This window comes from Pelodiscus sinensis, chromosome 3, assembly GCF_052426305.1.
Source record: "Pelodiscus sinensis isolate ZL-2025 chromosome 3, ASM5242630v1, whole genome shotgun sequence".
In the NCBI taxonomy this organism is placed as follows: domain Eukaryota; kingdom Metazoa; phylum Chordata; order Testudines; family Trionychidae; genus Pelodiscus; species Pelodiscus sinensis.
This window is the reverse complement of record NC_143054.1, coordinates 23596507-23623243: the sequence shown is the minus strand read 5'-3', so window position 1 is coordinate 23623243 and position 26737 is coordinate 23596507. Positions and strand designations below refer to the sequence as shown.

The window sequence follows — 26737 nt, the reverse complement described above, 5'->3', positions numbered from 1 at the left end:
GCTGGAGAGGGTTGGAAGGCAAACTGAAGACAATGATTTTCTAAAATATTATTGTTCTTAATCCACTAAAAAACACCATGAGCTCATTATTAGCTCTGGTGCCCTATTCTGGATAGTCAAGTATTTTATTGTTTTTACCAACTCTAAAATTACAGCTTCATACCCCAAATAATGTGAGTTGACTTAGCTGGCTTGTAGATATGTAGGATATGCAAATGAGTTAAATTGGGATGTCTATAAAATAAGGTAAAATTATTCATTTAGTGTCTTTATTGTATCCCATCATTATATTAGCTGCCTTCCTTAGGAGATGAATGATAGGCCTTGCTCATGTTCTCATTGCTATTGAAATGATAAATTATACCTTTCACAAACTGGCAATAAACCACCAAAAGTTTATTTCATTTTTGCCATGTCAGCCATTAAACTTACTTAGTCACCTTTTATGATTTTGATACAAGTTTCTGAGCATTATGTGGATTCAAAACAAATTTCTTAAATTCACTAGGAGAAATAAATTCATCAGTTTGAAATCTCCACCCTATAACAATGAGCTAGCTAATTAAAATCTTCAGAAGAAGATGCAGCCTCTTCCTTTGCTTGTACCTATGATTATTTAATCAGGCTTTGGCTAAGTCTACACAACAAGCACTAAGCTGCAATACAGTAGATGCTTTCTATATCAATGGAAGGGGCTTTTTTTATTGATGCAGTTAATCCACCTCTATCAGAGATAGCAACTAGGTTGGAAAATATCTTCCATGGACTTAGGTGTGTCTGCACTATGGGTTAAATTCACCTATCTACAGTGTTCAGGGCAAAAAATTGTTCACGGTTCTGAAAAATGTAGCTAGGTTAATCTTTAGTGTGTAGAACATGCTTTTGTAATGGCCATCAAAGCTATTGTCTTTAACTGTGGCAAATGGGATACCAGAATTCCTGGGGTTTCAATACAATTCCCATATCTGTTTCTGAAAATATTTTTAGCCCAACATCTCTACTTCATTCATAAGATCATAATGTGTTTCCACTTTGTGTAACTGTAATTTAAGTTCTTGCAAAGAGAAGACGACATTTTAACGTCTTTATTCTGGGGCTTTTAGATGTTTGGACTAGTCTTTGAGGTTGGTGAGTTTTCCATTGATTTTAGCGGTCTTTGGATCAATCATCAGCTTAAATCAGTACATGGCTTCCCAGAAGGTTTCTCCATCAAGTCTTCTATGTTGTCAATATTCTTTACATTATCATAGTCTCTGAGACTGTGTTAAGGTGCCAGTGTGAGAAATCTAACACTATGCCTGGATAATCACAAAACATTTATTTCATGGCTGTGCAGGTTTCTTCACCTTTACCATATAGTCCCCAGCTAATTGTTCTATATGGTGGATAGCCTGGTAAGTTCAAGTTGTCTTCACTAATTTAGACATGAGCTTTCTCTCTGGAAAGACTGCCCCAGTTATTGAAACAGCCTTTCAAAACTTTCTACCTCTGTGGCAACACTCAGCTATTTCATGATGACAGGTGCCAATTCTTTTTTGCTTGCATTTCAGACAGTATTCTGAGGTAGGGGGAATTTCAGATAACTGCCTTTGAGCTGAACATTCACAGATTCTTAGATGGTTAGAACCAGAAGGGAAATATTAGTCTGTTGTTATCAGACATTATCAGCAACTTGAGGCAACTGTCCTCAAATAGGCTATTTCAGCCTATGCTCAGGTTGCTCCCTTTTGAAATGAATAATCAACCAGTACCCATTCTACCATTTTTTAAAAACAGAGATAATCAATAAGGTTATGGCAAACCATCTCTAGCATTATTTGGAGTTCTGATTTCCTTGACCAGTCATTCATTCTCTCGGGTATGCTCCAGGCTTTTCAATATTTGCATTGATCAAATGCCTCCTACACTTGCTTGGCCCAACCAGATAGGAGAAGTCGGTGGTCATATAGGGTTTCAGGCTTTAACGGGGTGCCAAATTAGATGGAAGTGGTTTTTTCCTCTATTTAAAATATATATATTAATATGTTATCACTTATAAATGAAAATATCAAAGATTGTACTTGTAAAGCAGTGAATCATTGCCATGTCAGAAGTAGAGTTATATAATTTATTTCACATTGGGTATGTCTAGACCTCATCCCTCTGTTGGCAGAGGGATGCAGATTAGGAGGTCAACATTGTAAATGAGGCAGGAATTTAAATATCCCGTGCCTAATTTGCATAAAAATGGCCGCTGCGTTTTGCCGACTCTGCATTTTGTCAGCAAAAAGAGGCAGTCTAGAGGGGATCTATTGAGAAAGAAAGTCTTTTTTGACAGATCCTGTAAACCTCCTTGCAGGAGGCATAAGGGACCTGTCGAAAAAGGCTTTCTTTCTCAACAGATCCCCCTCTAGACTGACGCTTTTTGCCGACAAAGTGCTACATCGGCAAAACGTGGCAGCCATTTTTATGCAAATTAGGCATGGGATATTTAAATCCCTGCCTCATTTGCAATGTTGACCTGCCTAATCTGTATCCCTCTACAGACAGAGGGATGCAGTCTAGACATACCCATTGTGGCATATGACTCTGTTTGTAAATACAGTTAAAATGTGTCATGACATATCTTCAAAAGAGCACTGCCTGAGATTGCTGCTTGGAAGCAGTAGCTGACACTTGAGTCACTCTCAGTAGCCCAGTGTTGGCCAATCATACAGTTGAGGCAATATTGCTCGCTGCTTAGTGAAGGCTGGTCAGTGACCTGCCATAGCTTAGTTATCTACTGCACTCAGGGGCAGCTGAACAGGTATTTTGTGCACCCTCAATGGAGACTGATTTGGAGGATTAAATGCCTAAAGCAGTAGTGAGGCATCTTACTCCTTTTGTGAATATAGCCATAAGTCTTTCCTAAATAGCAGAGAACCTCTTTTTCCTGCATGCATTAAAGCACGGTGTTCTTCAACGTGTTGAAGACTATGATTAAAATAGAAAAACTCTGCTGCTGAATGAAATCCTGAGTTTGTTCTATTGCTCTAAATTTACCTGTAATTTAAAAATTATGGACCTCTTTTTCCTTTCCAGTTTATTACAAAATGTCTTCTGTCAACTGAAAGGGCATTGCTTGACCTAAATGAAGTCATATTTACCTGCGCTTTAAGAAATTACTGCTGCTGGAAAATAGCAACGTAAGTCCTATTCTACACTAGGGAGTTATTTTAAAATAACCCCCCCATTTTGAAATAATAAGCTGAGCATCCACACTACGAAGCCCATTATTTCAAAATAACAGGCTAGTTATTTCAAAATCTGAACTCCTGCTTTCCTCGAGGAATAAAACTTATTTCAAAATAGCTATTTTGAAATAGCGGTAGTGTGGACGCTCCACTACTGCTATTTCAAAATAACTACTCCCCAGAGTAATTCAAAATAATTACCCCCCAGTGCTTACTGGCATTCTAAGTTAAGGTAGCATGTCTGCAATAACAGAGCCTGCCTTAGACTAATTTAGAGGCTTCCCCGTAGTGGGGACATGCTATTTCAATTTTGTTATTTTGGGAGTTATTTTTTCGAGTTTAGTTATTTTGAAATAATTTCCTTATGTAGACATGCCCTTTGGCATAAAGTGAATGGTGATTATAACATAGTATCCAATTAAATGATCCTCAGAAGAACCATAAATGAACTGTTTTGATGGGGTTGGTGGCTTAAAACTAGACATCATGCTTTGCAGTTAATCCTTCTGTTCAGATAATAAAGATAATACAGAGGTCCTGCATTAACTCTATTATACAGAGTCCAAGAGCACTGTAGCTTCTTGTATGCAATGTTGTTGTAGCCGTGTCAATCCCAGGTTATGAGAGAGACAAGGTGGGTGATATAACATCTCTCATGGGACCAACTTCTGTTATGGAGAGAGAGACAAGCTTTTGAGCTTATACTGAGTGCTTCTTTAGGTTTTCAAAACTCACTCAAAGTCACAACTTAATAAAAGACAAGACAGATTGTTTAAGTAGTTAATGGACCATGTCACCTTGAAATATGTGTTAAAATCCCTCCAGACATAAGGAGGAAAGGAATGGCGAGGAGTATGCAGTTGGAGGAGGGCTTGTTAGCGAGTTACAGATTCTTGTAATAAGTCAAAAATCCAGTGTCCCTATTCAGTTCATTAGTTTCAGAGTCTAGCAAAGTTATGAATTTAAGCTGTCAGAGAATTATCTTTTGAAAGTGTCCTACAAGTTTCCTTTGTGGATGAGGACTGATAGATCAGCTAGTGAATGATCACTTTCTGAAAAGGGTTATATATAACTGCTGACTTTGTGTTTTATTAACCTGGTCCCATATTGTCAAAAGGTTCTAGCCTGGATATAGTTTGACACTGAAGCAATGTAGTCCAAGAAGTGTTCACAGAGTACGTCTACTGCAGTACTATTTTGGGCTACGGCTGGTATTCCAACAAAATTATTCTGTGTCTTTTGAACAAGCCCAATATTTCAAAATATCTTTTGAAATAACGGGCATGCTATTCTGATGTCCTTGTAAACCTCATTCCATGAGGATTAAGGGACATTTTGGAACTGTGGTTTATTTCAAAATTTGGCACTGTATAGACAGTACCAAATTACAAAATAAGCCATTTTGAAATACACTCGAAAGAAGCTACATGATTTGCAAGCTAAGGGTGCAGTGTAGACATACCCATACTGTATTAAACTTCCAGTTTAACTGGAATTCATTTACTGAGGATAACCAGGTCTAAATGACAAGTATGAAATATACAGTGTTGTTACTCAACTTGTCTCTTTCACAATATGACAGTCCTAAAATTTGGCAATTTGTCTCAGAAGAGATGTTGATAGTTTGACTATATAATTCCGAATTCTTACACTGGTAAATATTACATTTTCAAATTGCCACATGACAGATAATTAATAATACAAGATATTTTACAATGGATAAAGTTATTAAAATAATCCATTTTTTGAAAAATCCATATCTCTAATCAAATATGTTCTTACCATCCTTATTTGTTTGTTCTGTCTTATGCTAATGCATGATAGCCTTTGTATAGATTGAATGCACATTTATATCCAACTATTCAAAATGTAATACTGAGAAAGTTAGTAGGAACTGTATTTAGACACAGAAAGATATAATCTTATTTCATTCCTTAAATATACTGCACACACAATTATGTGCTGATTGTTTTTAAATATGTAAATGTATTTAAAATGAATCTAATTTGCTGAACACATTGCTGGCAGTGGAGGATGAATTTAACGTTCAATAACATTATTTTTTCCTTGTATATATTTTACTTTCCTCAGATTTGTCTGTTCTTATTGGCTGCTTCTAGAGATTAGTTTTTGACTGATTACTCATTCTCAATGAAATCTAAAATTGCATGGGGCAAATCCTGAGCAGTAAATAAGGAACCCTATCATTCTGTGAAATTATCATGAAGGAAAAAACCAATCAGTTAATGGTATAACTGGTAGCGTGTGAAATAGTGTTTGATGGGATACATTTCATGACTAGAATATTAGTACAAAGGGGTAGATCTCATTCAGGAAGTACAGGCAGGGGGAAAAGGGAGAAATTGGTGCATCTACTTCAAGAATACATATACACTTGTTCTGAGGTACAGAAGGAGGTGAAAGGTCAGATCAGTTGAAAGTCTTAGGGCAAAGATAAAATGATACAAAATGGGGATGATATCATGTTTGGGGGCTATTACTGACAACCAAATTGGGAAGAGGGACACGATGCAATATGAGGTATTTTTAAAACCAACAACAAAAATATCTAAAACACAAAACCTAGTAGTAAAGAGGGACTTGAATTACCTAGGTGTTATGTCACAGAGTGCCCTAATGCCCGGAGCACCCCTTGTTGTTCCCCACACAGTACAGCCCCTATTAGGCTACTTAAGGCCCCTCGAGCCTAGTCACAAATCTAGTGCACCCGTTAGGATAATTACAGTCCCTCAGGCCTAGTCACAAACACAGCCTCACTCCCTCAAGGTGTAAACAGGCTTCCGGCCTATTTCCCAGCTAAACTTCCTCTACATTTAGGGCTCTGGATTACAGTGGCATGGGGAGGTCGGAGGACCCTGGTCCCGGCTCAGAGCCCTGTTGGCAGCGACTGCTCTTGCTGCCTGCTTGGCGGGGACACCGGCCGGAACATGCCGAGCTCCCTGAGGACAATCCTCTGCTCTGGGCCACTTCCTACCCCACCGGTGCACCACACTGTCCTCAGCATGTGGCTCTGGCCTTCACTCCCAGTCTGGCCACTCCCTTGCCCGGTGCTGCAACTGCAGCTGGTGCTGCTCCGGAGGTGGCTGCTCCTGGTGCTCTGGCTGCAGGGGCTGCTCAAGAGTTCCTGCCTGAGCTCCTTCCCCTAGGCTATGTCTAGACTGCAAGCCTCTTTCGAAAGAGAGCGTCTAGACTGCACGCGGAACTTTCGAAAGAGCAAGCCGCTTTTTCGAAAGAAAGCACCCAGTGAGTCTGGATGCTCTCTTTCGAAGAAGCCCTATTTACATTCAAGAACACCTTCTTTTGAAAGAAGCACTTTCGAAAGAAGGCGTTCTTCCTCGTGAAATGAGGTTTACCGCCGTGGAAAGAAAAGCCGCGTTCTTTCGATTTAATTTCGAAAGAACGCGGCTGCAGTCTAGAAAAAAGGTGAAGCCTTTTTTCGAAAAAACCCCTGAGTCTGGACACAGCCCTACAGTGGTCAGCCTCATCTACCCTGAGCAGCCCTTTTTTATACCCATGCAGCAGGAGCATGCCCAGCAGGCTTCAGGGGTGTGAACTCCCTGGCCCTCAGAGTGGAGTTAACCCCTTCTGGCCTAATGCGGGAGGATCTTACCCCATCACATGTTAGGAAAATAATATGGAAAACAAGGAATTTGCAATAAGTTCTTGAACTGTAAAGAGACAGGTGTTTTTACAAGTGGAAGAAGTCACTGGGGAGAGACATTTTAAACTTGATTCTAACTAATATGGAAGAATTGGTTGCAATCTAAAGATGGAAAAATATTTGGGTAAAAGTGATTTCATGATACTAAGGAGAGAAAAGGAATGAAATCCTCAAATTAAGACAATGGATTTCAAGTGCAAATTATTTCAGCAAAGATGAAAAATCAGATGAACAATTACAAAATGGGGGATAACTGGCAAGGAGGTAATACTGCTGAAAAGGATCTGGGGATTATAGTTGATCATAAAGTGAATGAGTCAATAAAGTGATGCATTTGCAAAAAAAAGTAAAATTTGCTTATCATGGGTTTTCACACTAATAGTGGAAGAGCTTATGGAAGCTACACATGAAAGAATCACAAAGACAGAATGATTGAAATTAACTTTACTATAATTATGGTCACATTTTATGAATAACTGATTGTAAATGAGTAAATAGATGTTTTAAATATGTTACAACATAACTAGTACATGTAATAGATGGCTGTCAATACACTGGTGGGAAGTATCCATCTATAACAATAGATTAAAATATGGACAAATCATTTATTAATCCTTACAGACAGTTGAACCTCTCTAGTCCGGCACTGTCTAGTACGGCAACATCCGTGGCCTGGAATTATTTTAGTTAGCTGAATGTCCACTTATCATGTGTATGGCCAAGTTTCCCATGTTCCCATAGTTTGTTTACAGCCACCAGTCATGGTTCTCAGTTTTCTTCACTGTTATTTAGCTTTAATTTACACCTAAATGTCTTCTAAGTTCCCAGTAAGCAATGGTTATGTGGGTAATGCTTCTAGATTATACTGACCCTCTCTGGTCCAGTAAATTTTCTGATTTGGCATCAGTCAAATCCCAAAAGTGCCACAGTAGAGAGATTCAACCTGTATTTATAAATCTAAATGTAATGTTAAATCTGTCTATCACATCTATAGAGCCATTTCTGAAACTGAACAATGTCATACTAGTCATTTTAGAGAAAGATATGGCACGTTTGCTAAAGAGCTTAAAATATAGGAAATAACCTGCCCAAGGATTTGAATAGTTAGCTAAACTCTATTTTACACATAAATACCAATATATAAGGGCCTCATAAATACTTTAAATATATAGAACACTGTAATCAATAGTATTGTGCCATATTTTGAAATTGGAAGGTTATTAAGGTGTTAGAAAGGGCAATATTTTTCATTATTTCCTGGAAATGTATTCTACAGTTTCAATACAGAGCAAATTATGTTTAGCTTTCCGTAAAGATTTTTCATAAAATATTATATTGTATGCAAAAGTGATAAGGTTTTCTGAAAGCTGACATTTTTTACTGTTTCTGACAAATTACGAGTTCAGCAATGTCCTCTTCACATAAATTAAACTCGCTTTCATTTAATTTGCTTGTTCTAATGTGCTGCTCTTAGAGATTAATTTCTGATTGATTGCTCCAGCACACTGAAATATAAGTTAGCATGGGGAAAAGCTTGCAGAACAAGTAGGGGATATTTTATATATCTGCTTAATTAAGGACAAAGCAATGAATCCATTGAATCAAATATAGCTAGAATGGGCAGCTTTAAGTTCGTAACAAAGACAATTGGGAGAGTTTCTCAGTGAATACATTTTAGGCTATTAAGTGCTTAAATCCCTTCTAAAAATGAGATTTAGGTTCCCAAATCAGGCACAGCAATGCTTAGGTAGTTTTAAGTGTCTGGACTTTCTATTATTTGTGCAGCTCTCCATTTCACTGATTTGATTGTAGTTATTACTGTAAATTTCATTTTCCCCACCAGGAAGGGCCAGGACACCCTGTTAGGCTTTCAGTATGGTTTAAAAGAAGGATCTCCAGCTCTTTTATTACCCGTAAAAATTTAGAGCTATCTGCTCTGCACTGGCTTTTTATGCATTAATGGCCCTTTCCAAGGGAAAGAGCCTTGACATTAAAACCCTTAGCAATTCATCCTCACAATACATACAACAAACATCCAATGCTCACTATTCCCAATAAAGCAGACAGCCATCTCCTAAACGCCAGTCAGGATTGCATCTCTGAGGCCACAGTTATTGTATGTCTGGGCAGGGAATAAGAGGTCTGGCAGCTTTACTCTTGAGTTGAGTCCTAGAGTTAGAGTCCAGTGATCTTCTCTTCTGACCCTCATTATATAGTTTAAGTGACAGTCCTTTTCCTGTACCTTTACCAATGATTTTATGTAAAGCCTAAGAATACCCTATATCTAAAAAAAACATAACTTCTAATGGACTAAAACAATTTCCCTAGAAGCTGAAAAACTTAGTTTCTACTTATTGGCAAAAGCAAATTTAACAAAAATTCACACAAGCACTCAGTAATAAACTTGCAGAAACTCAAGGTTAGCTTGTCCATACTCCCTTCCATTCCTTGGAATATGAGATTTTATTGTATCTTTCCCTGCTAGTAATGCACCTGTTAGCAGGATACACAAACCCCAGTTTGGGTGCTGAGTGTTTGTAGGGTTGCCAGGTGCCCAGCATTTTTGCCTCCTGGCTAGGGGGAAAAAATCAGAAAATACTGGACATCTTAGGTGTCCGGTATTCTCTGAATTTTTTTTACCGGACAGGAGGTGAAAATACCGGACTGTCCGGGTGAATACCAGACACCTGGCCACTCTACACCTAGCCCAAGGAGGAATGGCATGTTCTGCAATTCATTGAGCTGGTCCATTATTATGGGCATACATATATTTGTGCTCCGACAGAATCTAGAGGATACTCATGATAAAGCGGGGTGCATGCCTTAATAACCGAATGGTTCCTGTATTCATTGGGTGGTACATTCAAAGTCAGTCATGTCAACTACTGGCACAGAGCTGGGACAGTACACAGAAGGAACATACACAGACAAACACACACAGGGTTTATATCTTCATCAAATTCTTTGTTTCATTTGTTTGAAGCCATAGTAACTCAACTCATTTTTGCAGTACATTGTTATATATATCATAGTCCATGCTATGCTTTACTACAAAAAGTAGCATATCACTTTAAAAATATTATTAAGGTGACATATGTCTCTGCATTTCTATTTTATAGTTCTCATTTCAGTCATTTATACACTTACTTAGTAAATGGAATAAGTCATAAAAAAGATAATTAGGCTGTTGATTGTTTATGAAAAAGAAACATTAATTTTCTTTAGTTTCAGTACAATTGTATTTTGTGGTTAAAACTTGATTCCTCACCCACGCATTAATATTGCAAAAAGGATATTTGCTGCAGGCAAAGATGTTAATATTACACATTCAATGCAGTCTACAATTTTCCTGTCAGAACATATTACAGGACAAATGAAATTTCAGAATAAATCAGATCCTGGCATGTTGTTGACATTTACCTCTCTTCAGTTTCCTATATGGAGACACAGAAATTGAACTGATATACTGCAGAATTGTTATATAGAGCACAATCCTGCCAAACTGTGAGGGTTTTCAACTTCAACCTAGTTTTACAAAATAGCTGCTGTATCCTGAAAGCACAAAGTTTTTAAAAGTTAGTTTAAATGTACTCAATTTTTTCTCTCTCTTTAGACCTGTTCCTTAGAGTATCAGTTTGGATTAATTTGATTAGGCAATTGGATGTTTTAAATTATGTCAAACAAGGGCTATAACAATGGCTGTTCCAGAAAGGAAAAACAAAAACCACACCTTTCCCCGCCCCTTACATTCTAAGCCTATGCTCAGTTCTAGAATTGAAATCAAACAAGATCAAAATATTTCAATGTTTATTTCCATGTTCTGTCCATAATCCTGAAATAATAATACTTAACTTTTACATATGGTAGCCGTTTACATCTGTACAGCCTTTACAGCACTAATTCTCAGCATGCCTCGGAGGTAGTATAAGTTAGTATTACACCCATTTTGCAAATGAAATAATTGAGGCAGAGAGGTTAAGTTTCCCAAATGAGTGGGAGAGCCCCCATTATCTTCCAGGAGGATCAAATGTGACTCCACCAGATCATGTAGTGTTTCTCATGAAAGCTCCACTCCATCTTGCAGATTCATTGGAAAAAGGTAATTTTAATAAACATCTGATTTTCCAGGCAGATGGGACCATTTGTGAAATAAGTAATAATTACTGATGGTCTATTTCACCTGAAGATTATTATTTTTTTTTATCAAGCCTTTGGTAGTAGAAAGGAAAGCTGCCTATTGTTCAGCAAGGTACTGTTAAGCAGAATATTAATTCAGGTGCATACAAACTATTACAGGCTTTGTATTGTTTTATTAAGAGAGATGCAACAGTTAATTGCTTATGTAGTCTTACCAATCTTGCCTCCATCCCAGGGACAAAATCCTGGGTCCATTAAAGTCAATGAGAATTTTGCCATTAACTTCAGAGGGGCCAGATATCACCCCAGTAGTAGAATACTCGCAGTTCTCAGATTATGACAATATCGCATTCTTAAATAACAGCATCCCATAATCAGCAACTGATTTTGCCACAGCCACAGTCCACTGAATGCTAGAACTTGTCTGGTGACCAATTTACATCTTGAATTTATGACCTAAAAATCAATAAAATGGCATACTTGTTGATTAGGATAATCTGGCATAAAAAATAATTCAGTGCCTCATTTGATTCCTGTCTTCCTTACCTGATTTGAAACACACACATTCAGGCTATGTCTACACTTGTGGGTTCTTGTGCAAGTATGGCCGTTCTTGCGCAAGAATCTGCAGAGCGTCCACAATGCCCACCCACTCTTGCGCAAGGAGATTTACGGTACAGTGTAGTAAGAGAGGGCTTCTTGCACAAGAGCTACACTCTTTTTTAACAGGTGTAAGCCCTCTTGCGCAGGAGTTCTTGTGCAAGCGAGCAGTGTGGATGCTTGGCAGGGATTTCTTGCTCAAGAAAGCCCTATGGCTAAAATGGCCACCAGAGATTTCTTGAGCAAGAGAGCATCCACACTGCCATGGGCGCTCTTGTGCAAAAGCACAGCTCGCACATGGCAGTGTGGACGTTTTCTTGCGCAAGACTTCTTGCACAAGAATCCTTGCGCAAGATGTTCTTGCGCAAGAAGCCGCGAGTATAGACATAGCCTCACTTAGGACATAAGTAAGCAGTTAGAACACTAGGGTCTCTTTTTTTCTGAGAGGTTCTTGTCTTTACTGGGTGTTCGGTTGCATGGTGAATCATAAATGTCATTTACCTCCTCATCCCCCAGAAATGCAGTGTGTTATTTTTGGACTTTCAAATACATCCAACAGATTCTGCATCTTCAGTTCCTATGAAGGAGAAGGAATAGAATTTATTCATCTTGCTCCAAAATACTAGAGCCCTATTACTTGAAATACAGGACAAAAATGTGCGAGAATCAGCAATATATCGTCCCAGATATAGCATCATAACTATTTAACTGTCCAGTACAGGGTAATGATGCACATTAACAAGTTCTTCATAGTATTATGTAGCTACCTGATCAGTAACTCAGTCTTTTGCTTTTTAATATTAAATGCTACAAGAATACCAAGACAAATCCACAAAGAAAATTTTTCTGATTAACTTCATAAAAAATATTAGCAAACACTAGGACACAAATATATATTAGGAATCAGCATATTGTACTTAATGCTCGTTCCTTAGAATTTATCACTCTTATTTTGTATAAGGGGACCTTCTCAAGAGGCAGAACTTAATATCTCGGTTGACAAAAAGTTTAAAAAGAAGCTGAAATAACATTAGTTAGGTGTTCAGTGAATGACAGCTGCTTTTCCTCACTGCCACATCTCCATCCAACTAGCCTACAGACATGATATATTTTGAAATGTGCTTTGGTGGTGATACAAACTGTGTTACCAGATTAACACAGACAGACAGGCAGTTGAAGCACATAGAATTCAGAAATCTACATCTTATTTTTAGTCAACTTCATGAAGTCTGAGAGGAAAAAAAAGTTAATAGTTTAACTATACCCCCTAAAGAATACTTAACAAAGAAGAGTTTGAAATTCATACACTGACTATTTTTAATAAGCAGAAGGAAAGACATATATAAAATAAAAGGATATTAGAAATTAAATCGTGTTGACATCAAAGAAATGTTATCTGAGACTAAGGGTGTGTCTAGACTACAGGGTTTTGTCGACAAAAGTGGACTTTTGTTGACAAAACTAAACCTGCGTCTACACTACCGCTGAGTTCTGTCGACATAACGTCGACAGAACTCAGCAGTTTTGTCGACGCTGGTAAACCTCATTTTACGAGGCATAACGCCTTCTGTCAACAGAGTTCTGTCGACAGAAAGCGTTATTGCATCTAAACTGTCCTTTGCGTCTACACTGCCATGTCGACAAAGCAGCTTGCTTTGTCGACAGAACTGAATGTAGTGTAGATGCTCTTTGTCGACAGAAGCTTTGTTGACAGTATCTGTCGACAAAACTTCTGTCGACAAAAGCCTGTAGTCTAGACATACCCTAAAAGAGCAAATGACATTAGAAATAGCAAACATGCTATAAGAAATTACAAAAATATAGTGAAGGACAATTGCCATTTGCACTTCTACACCACCTTTTATCTTAGGATCTCCCAGAGTGCTTAGTAATAATGCTGTCCATTTTACAGAATACCCTAGTGAAGCCCACAGAGGATACAGTCAGAGTTTTCTAACTGCTACTGTTTTGGAAGACCCATTTGAGACATTTGAAAACTTCTGTACATCCAAGAAGTGCTGCCCACACAAAACTCCAACTAAATGTTGTAGGAGCTGCATTGCTCAGCACTCAGGAAAAACAAAAACAAACCAAACAAACAAATATCAGAAACTAGGTGTCTGAAGTTAGATACCCCAAATTATGAAATCTGTTGTTTTGTTTCTTGCTGAATTGCATACCATGAATGAAGCCAAAGGCAAGAATAGTAATGTAGGAGGAGGAGAAACACAAGAAGACAAAGATCAGGTGATTAATTGGAAAACAAGATGAAAGTCTAGGTTTATACATCACTGATAAAATCATTTCTGATGTAACACGTTACTTAACAGTCTTGCTAAGAAATGGAACACTTAAGGGACAATACAGTTAAAAAGGATTTTGAATTTTTCATTTAATCCAAGAAGCAAATAAATATTAATATTGTTATTTGTACATAAATCCTACTTAGGCATTGCTATAAAACCAAAAGAACCATCCCTTAGTGGAAATTCTGCAAATCAGCTTTAATTTTCAATGGGCTTAAAGTCTCATGCCAGAAGGCCTTGCTCATATACTCAAGAGCATTTTTATTTTGTTTTGTTTCCCTGTGTTGCTTTTAAAGAAAGATTTCTGGTACTCACAAACTAGGGATGATCTTTCACTCCTCTCTCCTCCTCCAACAAAGAAGTCCACACCCACAGCTTCATTGAAACTATTGGAGATAAATCTGCTTACAACAGGAGCATGTTCCAGAGTCTTCTGAAATCAATGGGAGTTATTCCATTGTCTTTAACAGGCTTTGGATCAAGGCTCAGCTGAGGCTTGTCATGACTAAATCCGTCTCTGTTTTCCTCTAAATTATGTCAAGAATCAATCCTTTGCTGCCCATCCCTACCAACAAAACCCTTCTTTAGATATCATTTCACTCCAGGAATACACAACATCTGTCTCTGGTGTTCCTAACCTTCAGCTAACCCTCAGAATTCAGCTGCAACACTCGCTTTTCCTTGCCAAAGCAATCACCATCCTCTGCCTCTCTTCATACTCTTTCGCTATCTTCCAGTTCCAGCTCCTCATGAATGTCCCCAAGGCTTGAAACCTCACATTGTGAGGACAAATTATAAAAACTGTTGCAGAAATGCAAATTATTTTATGTTGTTTAAAAAGAAACTGAAATGCAATTTTAATGGGAACTAATTATCCAAATTCCCTCAACAGTTTTGAAAAATCTCAGGACCTGATTCTCATTTACACTGTTTTTTTGCATGGTAAAGGGACTTTAGTTTGGATGAAACTGTAATTTACAAGAGTTTGAATGTAATTTACACCCACTTCAGAACTCCTTTAAACTGATGAAGCAATGAAAAGTGTCAAGAATGCACGAGAACCAGGCTATTTTAGTATATTCTTAATTTTTTTGAGAGAATAAAATGTTGGAAAATACATATTCAGTACAAAGGCATTTTCTACGTGTGTGAGAAGATATCAAGAGTAAATTAAAGATTAGCTTCATGCTGAGGTTTACATTGTATGAGAAGATGGGAAGGAAAGAAGACACAGAAAAGGTGAAAAACAGATGCAGTGTGGCATCAAGAAAGGCAACATTATTTTAAAATGTTCCAGTAAAAAGGTGAGTAAAAACTATTCCATATACTAGTGTATATGACAAATTATTTAGCTTCTAGATGTATGATAAACTAATTAAATCTTGCTAGGATGTAGCAAATGGTTCATTAAAGAGATCTTTTTAGACGTAGGGAAGATTCCATCCATAAGTAACTGACAGCAAATTGAGGCTTGCAGAGAGAGTGAATGCCAGTTTGGATATTTCCAAAACATCCTGCTTCCCTGTTGTCAGCAGCTGCCAGATCTACATGAAGGTCAGAACTCTCACCGGCTATTGTGTGGTAACTGAAGAGAAAGAATGTAAGCTAACATCAACATGTTAAGAAAATTAATGAATACTGTCAATACAGTAGATTGTCTTGTCTCTGTTTCCCACTTATTCTTACAGAATACAGACTGTTTCAGGAAACCCAAGGATTTCTCGAATGGAAATTATACCTAAGGGCCAAATTTCCTTTTTACTAGGTTAATGTTCCTCCAGGTTCAGGGAAGAAAAGACTGTTTATTTTTCTCATATACTTCCTCTTGTGTAAGTTCTCTTAGCATCTAAAGCAGGTCTGGAAGGAGGGATAAACTAGAGACTGTCCTTTAAAAAGAGCCTTTGAGATTTGTGAAAATGAGGGAAAGGACTGTGTCCTGGGGTTCCTATTTGTAACACATTTCTAACCGCAGGACCTAACAGTAAAGGAACTCCGGCCCAAGAAAACTGCAGGTCTGCCTATAGAGCACTGCAATGGGAGAATCCCATATTTGGGACTGCCCTAAATACTGCATGGCACTTCTTATGTCCTCTTCCTTTTTTTCTGTCACCTTTATTCTTTTCAGATTGTCCTCCCTTCCTCACCATTCCACCCACTTCTGCCCCTCAGCTTCCTCTTTGTCATTGTATCTTACAATATGTTCCCAACCATGGTCCTCCTGCACTGGCTATCCTCACCATGTCCACTCCTTTCAGAATTTATCCACTAGCTACCCCTCCTCCACTGCATTACATTTCAGCTCCTTGTCACCATGTTCAAAGCCCTGCATGACTCACTTCCAGCCATATACAATACCAGCTTTTTACCTCTCAGCCCCTCCAATCCACCAAAGCGGCTATGTTGTATTCTATGAAATACTGGCTCATTCATCCATTTCTCAGTTTGTTATAGACACATTCCTTTGTATGTTTACATGCTATCTTTTATACATGGAATATCCTTCCTGAATTCATCTGCAAACTCCTAGTCTCTTTTGTATCCAAATACCTCCTAAACACCCACTTCTCCCAGAAACCCACTTCTGAGGAGTAATGTACAATATTGCAATGACATGACCTAACACAACTCTGAAATCTCAACTTCACCTATATCCCTTTCTCTTACACACTGTCTCTTTTTAGATTGTGAGATATGTGGGGCAAGGGTTTGTCCTTCTTGACTGTCTGAAAATTGCTTACATTACATTAGCTGAATTACCAGAAACAAATAATTACAGTAACTAAATAATAATAAAATAAATAAAATATGAATAGGTAGAATGAAAAATTCAGGTGTTCTCTAATGACCTTGTTTCTGTGTTCCTTTCCAAAACCCTACAAGCTGTCACTGCTTGCTGTTGCTTTCCATGACAAATAATTTTGACTAAATACAAAACTGTTTTTTAAAATACTGTTTATAGGGTAATCAAAGGTGCCTGATACTCCCTCTGAGATTCCTGTGGAACTACATGAGGGATTTAACCATACCTACTCTATATTTGAGTTTGTCTTTCTGTGAGTCTGTGCATCTGTCTGTTTCTTCAAGAACTCTTCCTAAACGGTAAGAGCAAGGACCTCCAAATTTGGTATGCAGCTTCCTCTTATAACTTAAACCAAAGTAAGAGTTTGGTTGTGCCACGACAATGGGTTAAAGGAAAGGGAGGGCTCTGGTAGAAGAGATAGGGAGGCAGCAAGGGGCCAGAGATGGGAACTGGGGCAGCTATAACCCCACTGGGGCGGCAGAGGTCAGGGGCGGAGAAAGGAACAGCTGTCCACTGTATCTTTGAGAGGATTTGTCTGTGTGTCTATCTGTGTGCCTGTCTGTCCCCAGTTGGAGGACATGCACCCCTCCCTCAGCTGTGCCCGCTAGAGATGCAGCAGCCATGGAGAAATGCTTCTCGCCTGTCTCCCTTTTTTTTTTCTTTCTTTCAAAAAAACTCCATTTTGAAAAAAAAGTGGTGGACATGTTTATGCTAATGAGGCATGGGATATTTAAATCCCTGCTTCATTAGCAATTTCAATGTGCCTAATCTACATCTATCTGTTGACAGAGAGGTGTAGTCTAGACACACTCCTGGGTGAGACCAAAGGTCCACCTAGCCCAGTATCCTGTCTGCTGATAGTGGCCAATGCCAAGTATGTAATCATCAATGTATCCTCTTGGAAAGGATAACTTCAGTAACCAACTAGAGAGAGAGTCTGTGGAAATGGCCTTCATATGCAAACATGACACATTTACCCAGAGACTGAACAAAGACATTTCATGGATGGGCCATTATATTCAACAATCAAATGACATCAAAAGCTAAATATCAAGTACTTACAGCCCTCTCGATTAGCCTCATTTAGCACGGACATTTTGTTTGACAGTTTTTCCTCTCCCTCTCTCCCATCTTTTTTCTGCTATATATTTGTGCCTCTATACCTCTTGCTCCATTCATCTGAAGATGACACAGGGTTGTGGGTTGTGCTCACAAAACCTCATGATACTATCTCTATTTTTTGTTAGTCTTTAAGAGTACATCTACACTGCATGCTTATTTCAAAATAAGCTATTCCAGAATAGTTATTCCAAAATAGCTTATTTCGAAATAGCATGTCTATACTACAGGGACAGGGAAGCCTCAAAATTAGTCCAAGGCAGGCTTTCCTAATGTAGATGTGCTATTTTGATTTAGAGCCGTAGGAGACACTGGGGAAGAATAACTTAGAATGGCCCTGGTGAGGGGCTATTTCAAAATAGCAGTAATGGAGTGTCTACACACGCCTTATTTCAAAATAGCTATTTTGGAATAGGTGTTATTCTTCATAGAATGAGGTTTACAGTTTTCAGAATATGCCATCTGTTATTTTGAAATTTTTTCAAAATAATGGAATGGCTGTGTAGATGCTCGCATTTTTATTTTGAAATAACACTAGTTATCTCATACTAGCAATGTAGTTTAGATGCACTGTAAGGTGCTGCAGGACCATTTGCTAAGCACACCATCCCTGCCCATCCTGGCTAATAGCCATTGATGAATCCATGAATACTTTATACACCAATACAAAAAAAATTATATATTACACCTGCTTGTGATTCCCCTCTTTATGCAACTCAGGATCGCAATAGCTTTTTTTGGCCAAAACTGCCCAGTGGAAGCTTATGTTCAGTTGATCATCTACCAAGACTTCCAAATCTTTTCAGAGTCATCCTCATGAGAATCATTTCAAATTCTAAAAGAAACTCAGTGAGTATATTCACTTTTGTTTTAATGACAAGAACCTTGACATAACTTAATTATCGAAGAAAATGTTTTCTAATGTTTACTTTAAAAAGAGGAGAAAATGTTCAGAGGCATGTAGGCAGGGCTGGATTAAGGAGGGGGCTAGCCGGAAAGCTGCCCGGGGTGCCAATCTATGGGGGGCACCTGATCGCAGCTGTAAGGAATGGCTCGAGCCGGCCCTGCATGTAGGAGCTGCAGAGGACTAAGAATAATGTTCCAATTCAGCAGGACCTATCACATACTTAAAACTGGGTATGTGCTTAAGTTCCTTGCTGAAATTGGGAGGTAATATAATAAGGAAGCCCTGCACTAAAAAGTCTGATTTTTGCCTTTTGAACAATAATTTGAGTAAGTGTCCTATATGTGGGTTAATCATGAAAGGATCAGAAATTCCATGGGTTTGTTATAACAGGTTATTATTCACATACCGTAACAGAAAATTCAGCTTCTCAACTGTGGATCCCAAAGCCCCTGGAAGGGAATTCTGCAGTGGCTCAGTAACAAAGCAGCAAATCCTTATGATCAATCTGAATGGTCTGTTAAGGTGTTAACCTTTATTGGCAATCAAAGGAGAATAATTCCTGATTAACATAAAAGGATAGCAAATAGATTTGTTTTAAATGTATAGTAGTTCATCTCAAAGTGTATACAGTCCTGCCAGAGTACATCAGATTATAATGAGTCAATTAATGTGATATGATCTGAAGTGACAATGCAAACTGATGCTTGTTCTCTGTTTTACATTAATAAAATGCACACTCCTTTCCCTGAAATAAGTAATTACTTACAGAACATGGACATTTTAATCCTTATACATTAACAGAAGGGTATGACAGTTATTGAGCAACTGCCATATTTATATTTTCTGGATTTAAAAAGTAATTTAACTCCTTTCAAGATTTAAGGCAATTGTTACCATTTTGTTCACCAAATACATACTTGTATGAAAGGTTTATAATGGAAATATTTTAGTGTGTGACATGCCCCAAGCATATTCAAATGTCCTGTTTGTCATTCAAGTGCATTATAATCTAACATGACTGACAATTTGTACTGCAGTTGGTGGAGCTATAAAAAGCAATATTTTTATAGCTGCCACTATACTTGAAATAGTTTGTGCTTCATCCTACTTACCTCATAAGAACCAGCTCAAGTTGTAAAAGCCTGAGTACCATGTGCCCTGAATGTCACTAGATTCTGACATTTGTCTAGTTTACATTACAAGTTGTATTAGTATAACCAACATCCTTTTAAAATGAATTACATTAAATCAGTTCAACCTACTGTGTGGACACTGACATCAGTTTAAGCATAGTTTATGTCTATTTCACTTCTAAGGAAGATTTTTGAAGACCCAAGTGAGAGTTTGATGTCTTACTCCCATTGCTTTCCAAAAGGAGATAGATGCCTTTGTGCCTCTTAAGATCTCTCCTTAATTCATAATTAATTAAAATCACTGTGAAATAAACCCCATTGAAATTGTTTTAAGAATGTCTACATAGGGGAATGTATTAGCTTAACAAAATCAATGAAAATGCAAGGTGTAACTGGAAAGTTGCCTGTTCTGGTTTACAAGAGATTAAAAGCAGTCTGGGAAAGGGCTGTTCCAGGAGCCTATTAGAAAGAGGCATGAGGAAGCCAACTGGAGCCTGGCTGGGCTGTATAAAAGGATTGCTAGTCTGAGGCAATAAACTCTTGCTCCAGCTTTGGAGGGCGAGGGACCTAGCTGCCTGCTAGCAGGGATTCTTTTGCCAGATCAGTGCTGGAAAAAGGCAGGGTGGACCAGGGAAGCTTGGGCCTGAATAAATCAGGCTGAGGCCCAGAGGCAGGGGCCTAAGGAGGTACTAGGGCTGCAGAAGAGCAACCTGAGAAGGAAAAGGCAGCAGGTCCAACCCTCCTTGCTAATGATGAGTAGTTAGTTCAGACTGCAATTCGCCCCTGAGGAAAGGGGCTAGATAAAGAATGACAGTGGGTCAGTAAGGCAACATGGGCTTATGGGTAACTAGGAAGGAAGAAACTTGGGAGTGGGTACCCCCAGGAGGACAGTACCCAGGCTAAGGGGCATTGCATTTTGAAAGGGGTGTGGGTCCTGATGAGTGGTGGAGACAGTAACAGGAGGCAGGTAAGAGACAGGAAAGGCATTGCCAGGAGAGGGCATTCAAAGGCTGAAGAAGAGCTAAGTCCCAGATTGGCCAGCAGGAGGTGTCATGATGGTGAGTCACAACATGCTACACAGAGCGTGTCTTAATAAACATATTGTACCAGTTAAAATGCAGTTTTAAAACCAATTCAAAACATTGCATAGATGCTCTAATATCAATTAAATCTGTTTTATATCATCTTGCATGTACAACAATAAACTACTGTGTCCCAGATTTAAAGAGATATGAGTGTCACTAGACAAAGTCACACCATTTCATCTGAATGCTACATTTTTAGTTAAACCAATATAGCATGTAAGAGCTGGATAACATTCTAAAGTACATACATGATTTCAAAGATTAAAGGTTTGTCAGTACAAATGGCGTGGCAAACTGCAGTATAGCTCTGCGCTAGCATACCACATAGTAACTCTTTATGTGGACCTTGCTACCTTATATGGTTCCATAATGTGCATTGGCATGCCCTTCTTTGAAATGGAAGTAGTAGATCAAGCCTGGAGTCTCAATTTGTAATGCAAATGAGGTACGTAAGAGCCCAATCTCACTGAAACTCCGTGGGACTTGAGTTCTGCTTGGAAACACTGATTATTAAGGTCCAAAAATCAAGACACTTCTCTAAATACTACATAGGGAAAATGGCAAACATGTTTTGTTTGTAATGATACTCAGAGATGATGCTGGACTTTGTGGAAAAGTCACCTGAAGACAAAGATAAGAAATGGTGACATAAAAGGTTATCAAAATGTCCTTGTTTCCTCTCACCTGCACCCCATCCAAATAAAACTATACTAGGATGATATACTTACAGGCTGTGTCTAGACTGGCCAGTTTTTCTGGAAAATCAGCCACTTTTCCGGAAAAACTTGCCAGCTGTCTACACTGGCCGCTTGAATTTCCACAAAAGCACTGACTTCCTACTGTAAGAAATCAGTGCTTCTTGCGGAAATACTATTCTGCTCCCGTTCAGGCAAAAGTCCCTTTTGCGCAAAGCTTTTACACAAAAGGGCCAGTGTAGACAGCTCAGATTTGTTTTCCACAAAAAAGCCCTGATCGGGAAAATGGCGATCGGAGCTTTTTTGCGGAAAAGTGCATCTAGATTGGCATGGACGCTTTTCCGCAAAAAGTGCTTTTGCGGAAAAGCGTCCGTGCCAATCTAGACGCTCTGTTCCGACAATGTTTTTAACGGAAAACTTTTCCGTGGAAAGCATTTCCAGAAAATCATGCCAATCTAGACGCAGCCACACTGGCTTATATTTAAGGCTACATTTTAGTCACAGGTATTTCTAGTAACATTCATTGACAGGTCCTCGGCAGCAAACAAAAAATTCATGGCCTGTGATGTGTCCATGACTTTTACTATATACCCCTGATTAAAATTGGGATGGAGAGTGTCCCAGAGGGGTGCCAATGTTTCTTGGAAGGGATGGCCAGGGAGCACTGCAAGTATTTCACAGCCTGGGAATGAGGTTGGCAGGGTGGTTGGAGCAGACTCTCTACCTGGCTCCTGGAAAGCAATGACCTTCAGCTCCTAGTTCCATATGTTACCTCTGCTCCACCCTGAGCCCCATTTCTGCAACCTCCATTGGCTGGGAAACAAAGCTATTGGGATCTGCGGGGGTGATGCCTGAAGGCAGGGGGAGAACATGGAGCTAAGAGCTGTGTAAGGTCAATCCCTGTTGCCTTTCCTGAAAGTCCCCCAGGTAATCACTGTCCTGCACACCAATCCACATCCTTTAGCCTCCTCACAATCCACCCACTGCTACTGGAGGGCAGGAGGCCTAAGATGGCCCCAGCAGTGCTGCACTGGTCACTACAGATGACACAGTGGTCATGGAAAGTTACAAAGTCTATGACTTCCATGACAAATAGGGAGTTTTACTTATGATATTGAAATGAAGATTTACTAAATAGTAAGTTTAAATATATTTAAAACAATTATTATTAATTACTAGCAGAAATACCTGGTGTCGCCTGGGGAAAATATAGTAAAAGGTGTGATGAATGAATTACGTCAATGACATTAACATAGTATATTTTATTGGAAATACTTTTCTCTTATATATTATTTTAAGAAATTAACATAGCTAGTGATGTGCTTACAAAACGCATTTACATTTAACTCATGTCTTGATAACAAAAGGTGTGGTGAATGAACTACGTAAATTATGTTAACATAATATATTTCATTGGAAATACATTTTCTTTTATCATAGGGAAAGGATCTTGCAGTTGCAGTTTATGTGACACACTTAACAGAAGAATCCAGCAAATGCCTATGATCAGGTGCTACTAAAAGCTAATTAGTGGCCCAATTGGGGCTTTGGGGGAACTGATTTCAAGATGTAACCAATCCAGTTATTTAAGTTAGGAAATCAGTAGTATCCATGCAAAATTTTGTGTTTCTATGATCAGGTGCTATTAAAAACTAATTATCAGTGGGCCCAATTGGGGCTCTGAGGGAACCGGGGGAACCGATTTTGAGATATAACCAATCCAGTTATTTAAGTGAGGAAATCAATAGTATCCGTGCAAAATTTGGTGAGGTTTCTAGCTCTTACCGTTTCGGAGATCTTTCAGGACAAACAAACAAAGAAACAAAAACAAACAAATATAACTCAGGCCAAATTCATGCTGCCATCATTATAGTTTTGCCAATTCTCCTTGAATTGATGTTGTTGCTGAAAGGATGAGGGTATGTTGTACTAGAAAATATTTTAAGTAAAGAAATACAGAAACCTGAAATGACAAGAAACTCCCTTTCCTGGAAAAACCCAGAAGCAGGATGATACAGAAAGAAAATGATATAAACAGCAAAAGTTGTGTAAATTAAAGCTTGTATATGCATACTGTATAGGCTACCAAATGCTTAACATGCTTAATGGTCAAAATAATGTAATAAGAGAATGTATAAAATGTATAAAACCCCTCAAAAAAGGCCCAAATTGAAAAAAAAACAAAATACTAAAAGAAAGTGACTAAAAGATCAAAGTTGGTGATGACCATCATAAAATTATATAAGAAAAAAAATTCTCATTGCCCTGAAATATGTTAAGTTGATCCTCCTACTAACTCCAGCTTATTTGTCTAATTCTGGCCCAAATATGTGGTCAAACAGCATAAGTAACAATAATAGAGTGTAAACTTGTTCAAATAAAGGCAAAAATAATGAAGCTTAAATTGGATGAACTAGTAATTATTTAGACTCCCAACAACTCCTAAGATTAATAAAAACTGAGCTAATCTCTTAGATATTGTGACTTAGTTGTTGAATTTAAAAGATATATTTTACTGTAAAATGGTATTTCTGGAAGTCTGAGAAACTGAAGAAGATGACTTAAGAAGTGAAGAAGCTATTAAAATGATAACATTTGGTGACTTTAAAAGGGTATTGTTTAATAGCAGCTGCAGCTGGCATGACATGTCATTCCAGGAATGTGTGTAGGTAGAGGACTTTCAAAACTGTTTATTTTCTGTAAAGGAGCATTTAAAGACATTGGGCCAAATCAACGTGTGATGTAACTTCATTGCTTCCAGCTTAGTCATACAAAGAATGAAGATAACTTATTTAGCTTCAGTGGAAAATTTAAACTTGTAATTTTTGAAACAGCAGATATATAAAAGGTTAATGAAAGAATAATAGATGTTATAAAGCATGTAGAAGAGATGAGCAGCAAATGAACAGAATAAGGACCATCAGAAAATCATTAAGATAATGGGATGAAGTAACAAAAACAGATTCATCCAAGTGAGGAATTAGGAGACATAACAAAAGAGGGTGGCAGGCTCTCTTTTTTGGCCGGGCAACATAGCAATCAAAATGAAGGCTTTGACGGATAAAATATTAAAGCAAATATCATGGAGAAGCTCAAAGAAGATTGTGTAAGGACAAATAGTTTATATTAACTTGAGCAATATCATGAGTGTTGCCCTTAATATGACTCCCATCCACACAGAAATCTCTAGCTCAGGTTAAGTGGTGCTTTAAACTTGAGCTAACTGGCCCAACAGGGCTATGGATGGAAGATCATTGTTTGATCTAGCAATATAGCAGAGAGACATACAGATTTCAGCTTCAGTTAGCACCATTCATAACCTGCTAATAGTTGCTTTGTGCTGCTAAATAAGTTACTCTGATGAGTTGAGTGCTGTTTTGATGTGTGGCTGATTTCAATTGAGCTAAGCTAGCTTGAATTATTTCTGTTAACTCTAGCACTGAAGACAAGTTAAAGCTCCAGATGGTTAACTCTGTTTAATGATGTCCTAAGCACCATCACTGTGTCTAGACTACTTCCCTCTTTCGACAGATGGATGTAAATTAGATACTTCGAAATTGCAAATGAAGTGGGGATTTAAATATCCCATGCTTCATTTGCATAATCGCATCATGGAGAGGTTTACAGGATCTTTCGAAAAAGCCTGCCGTTTTCAAAAGAACCGCGTCTAGATCGTGGTTTTACTTTCAAAATGGTGCTTTTTCAAAAGAGTGCATGACGCAAATGAAGTGTGGGATATTTAAATCCCCAACTCATTTGCAATTTCTAAGTGTTTAATTTACATCCCACTGTTGAAAGAGGGATGTAGTCTAGACACGGCGTCTAAGTACACCTGTAATGTTCTTCAGCTGATCCAATTTCCAATGACTGATGCACAAGCCCAAAAGAACTCTAGCTTAACTCTCAGATCTTAGATTCAATTGCAAATCATGGAACTACAAACTGTCATGTGTATAGTCATGGTTTGAGAACAACCATATTAAGAACAATAATAAAAAGTACCCCTCAAAAACTCTTCCAATGGAAATATGTCCTTGACACAAATCAAAATACTAACATCTTCCCTCAGAAAAGACTCTGATTTGTAGATTTTAAGGTCAGAAGGAACCATTGTGATAACCTAGTCTGACCTCCTACATAACAGAGGCAACAGATTTCACACAATTTTTACTTCATCTAGATTTTCATCTTATTTATCATATCTGCTGTGTTATGATGATGTGTTCCAATGGTTGTTTATTCTCATTTTTAAAATGTGCACCTTATTTCCAAATAACTCTGCTGGTTTCAGCTTCCTGTTATTGGCTATATTTGTTTGTTAAGTTAAAGAGCCTCATAGCATCAGATTTCTCTCTTTTCCAAAACTTGATGGTATTTCTCCCCACCCTAATTAAGACAACCAATAATGGTCAAATCTGCAAACTAAGAATAGTCAAACCAGTTTGGATGAAATAAGAACTAACCTGGGCCTTTCTCCCAAGACAAAGACAAAATAAACTTTAGTTTATATGAAGATAAGTTCTGGATTTGAAACTGAGGTGTTTTGACTAAAAGACAAAATCACGTAAGCCACCAAAACAGGGCTCTTCTATATTGGTCTTTGAACCATAAGCCATATTTTTTAGTATTTTTCATTTTCTGAATAGTACATTTTTCGGTGTCTCCAACATGCTGACTTTAGTTTGTTTCTAAATGATTTATTGTTACTGTGACAAAATAAAAACAAAAAGATACTGAGGTGTTTTGAGGATGCCACAGACTTTGCCAGAGATCTGAATATAGGAATGAGGGCTCAGTATGTGCCAGTGATGACTCTCTATTTCATGGAGTTTCATTTTCAAAGTTGGGGGCAGGACACTCTTAATCTGATTTCTAGAAATTATGAGATTCTCTCTTGTACTATGTCTCTTCCTCCTCTGAGCTATTTCTTCCCCATAATGTTCCTTTAAAACATTAAAATGAAAAACAGAAAAACCTCTTTCAGCCATCTTTGTTTCCAGACTATCTGTGGCAGAAGCCTATGCTTTTTCTAATTAATTCACCTCAACATAAAATTGTCAT

The 26737-nt window shown here is 38.1% G+C and overlaps 1 long non-coding RNA gene across 1 annotated transcript; it reads right to left on the bottom strand.

Annotated features, from left to right (window-relative positions):
• Nucleotides 1–7376: 7376 nt before the first annotated feature.
• Nucleotides 7377–14812, bottom strand: LOC102463787 (uncharacterized). Its single transcript, XR_012902235.2, has 3 exons — nt 14253–14812; nt 12133–12208; nt 7377–11487 (listed from the first exon to the last, which is right to left on the bottom strand). It is a non-coding gene; the product is annotated as an uncharacterized LOC102463787 (long non-coding RNA).
• Nucleotides 14813–26737: the final 11925 nt, after the last annotated feature.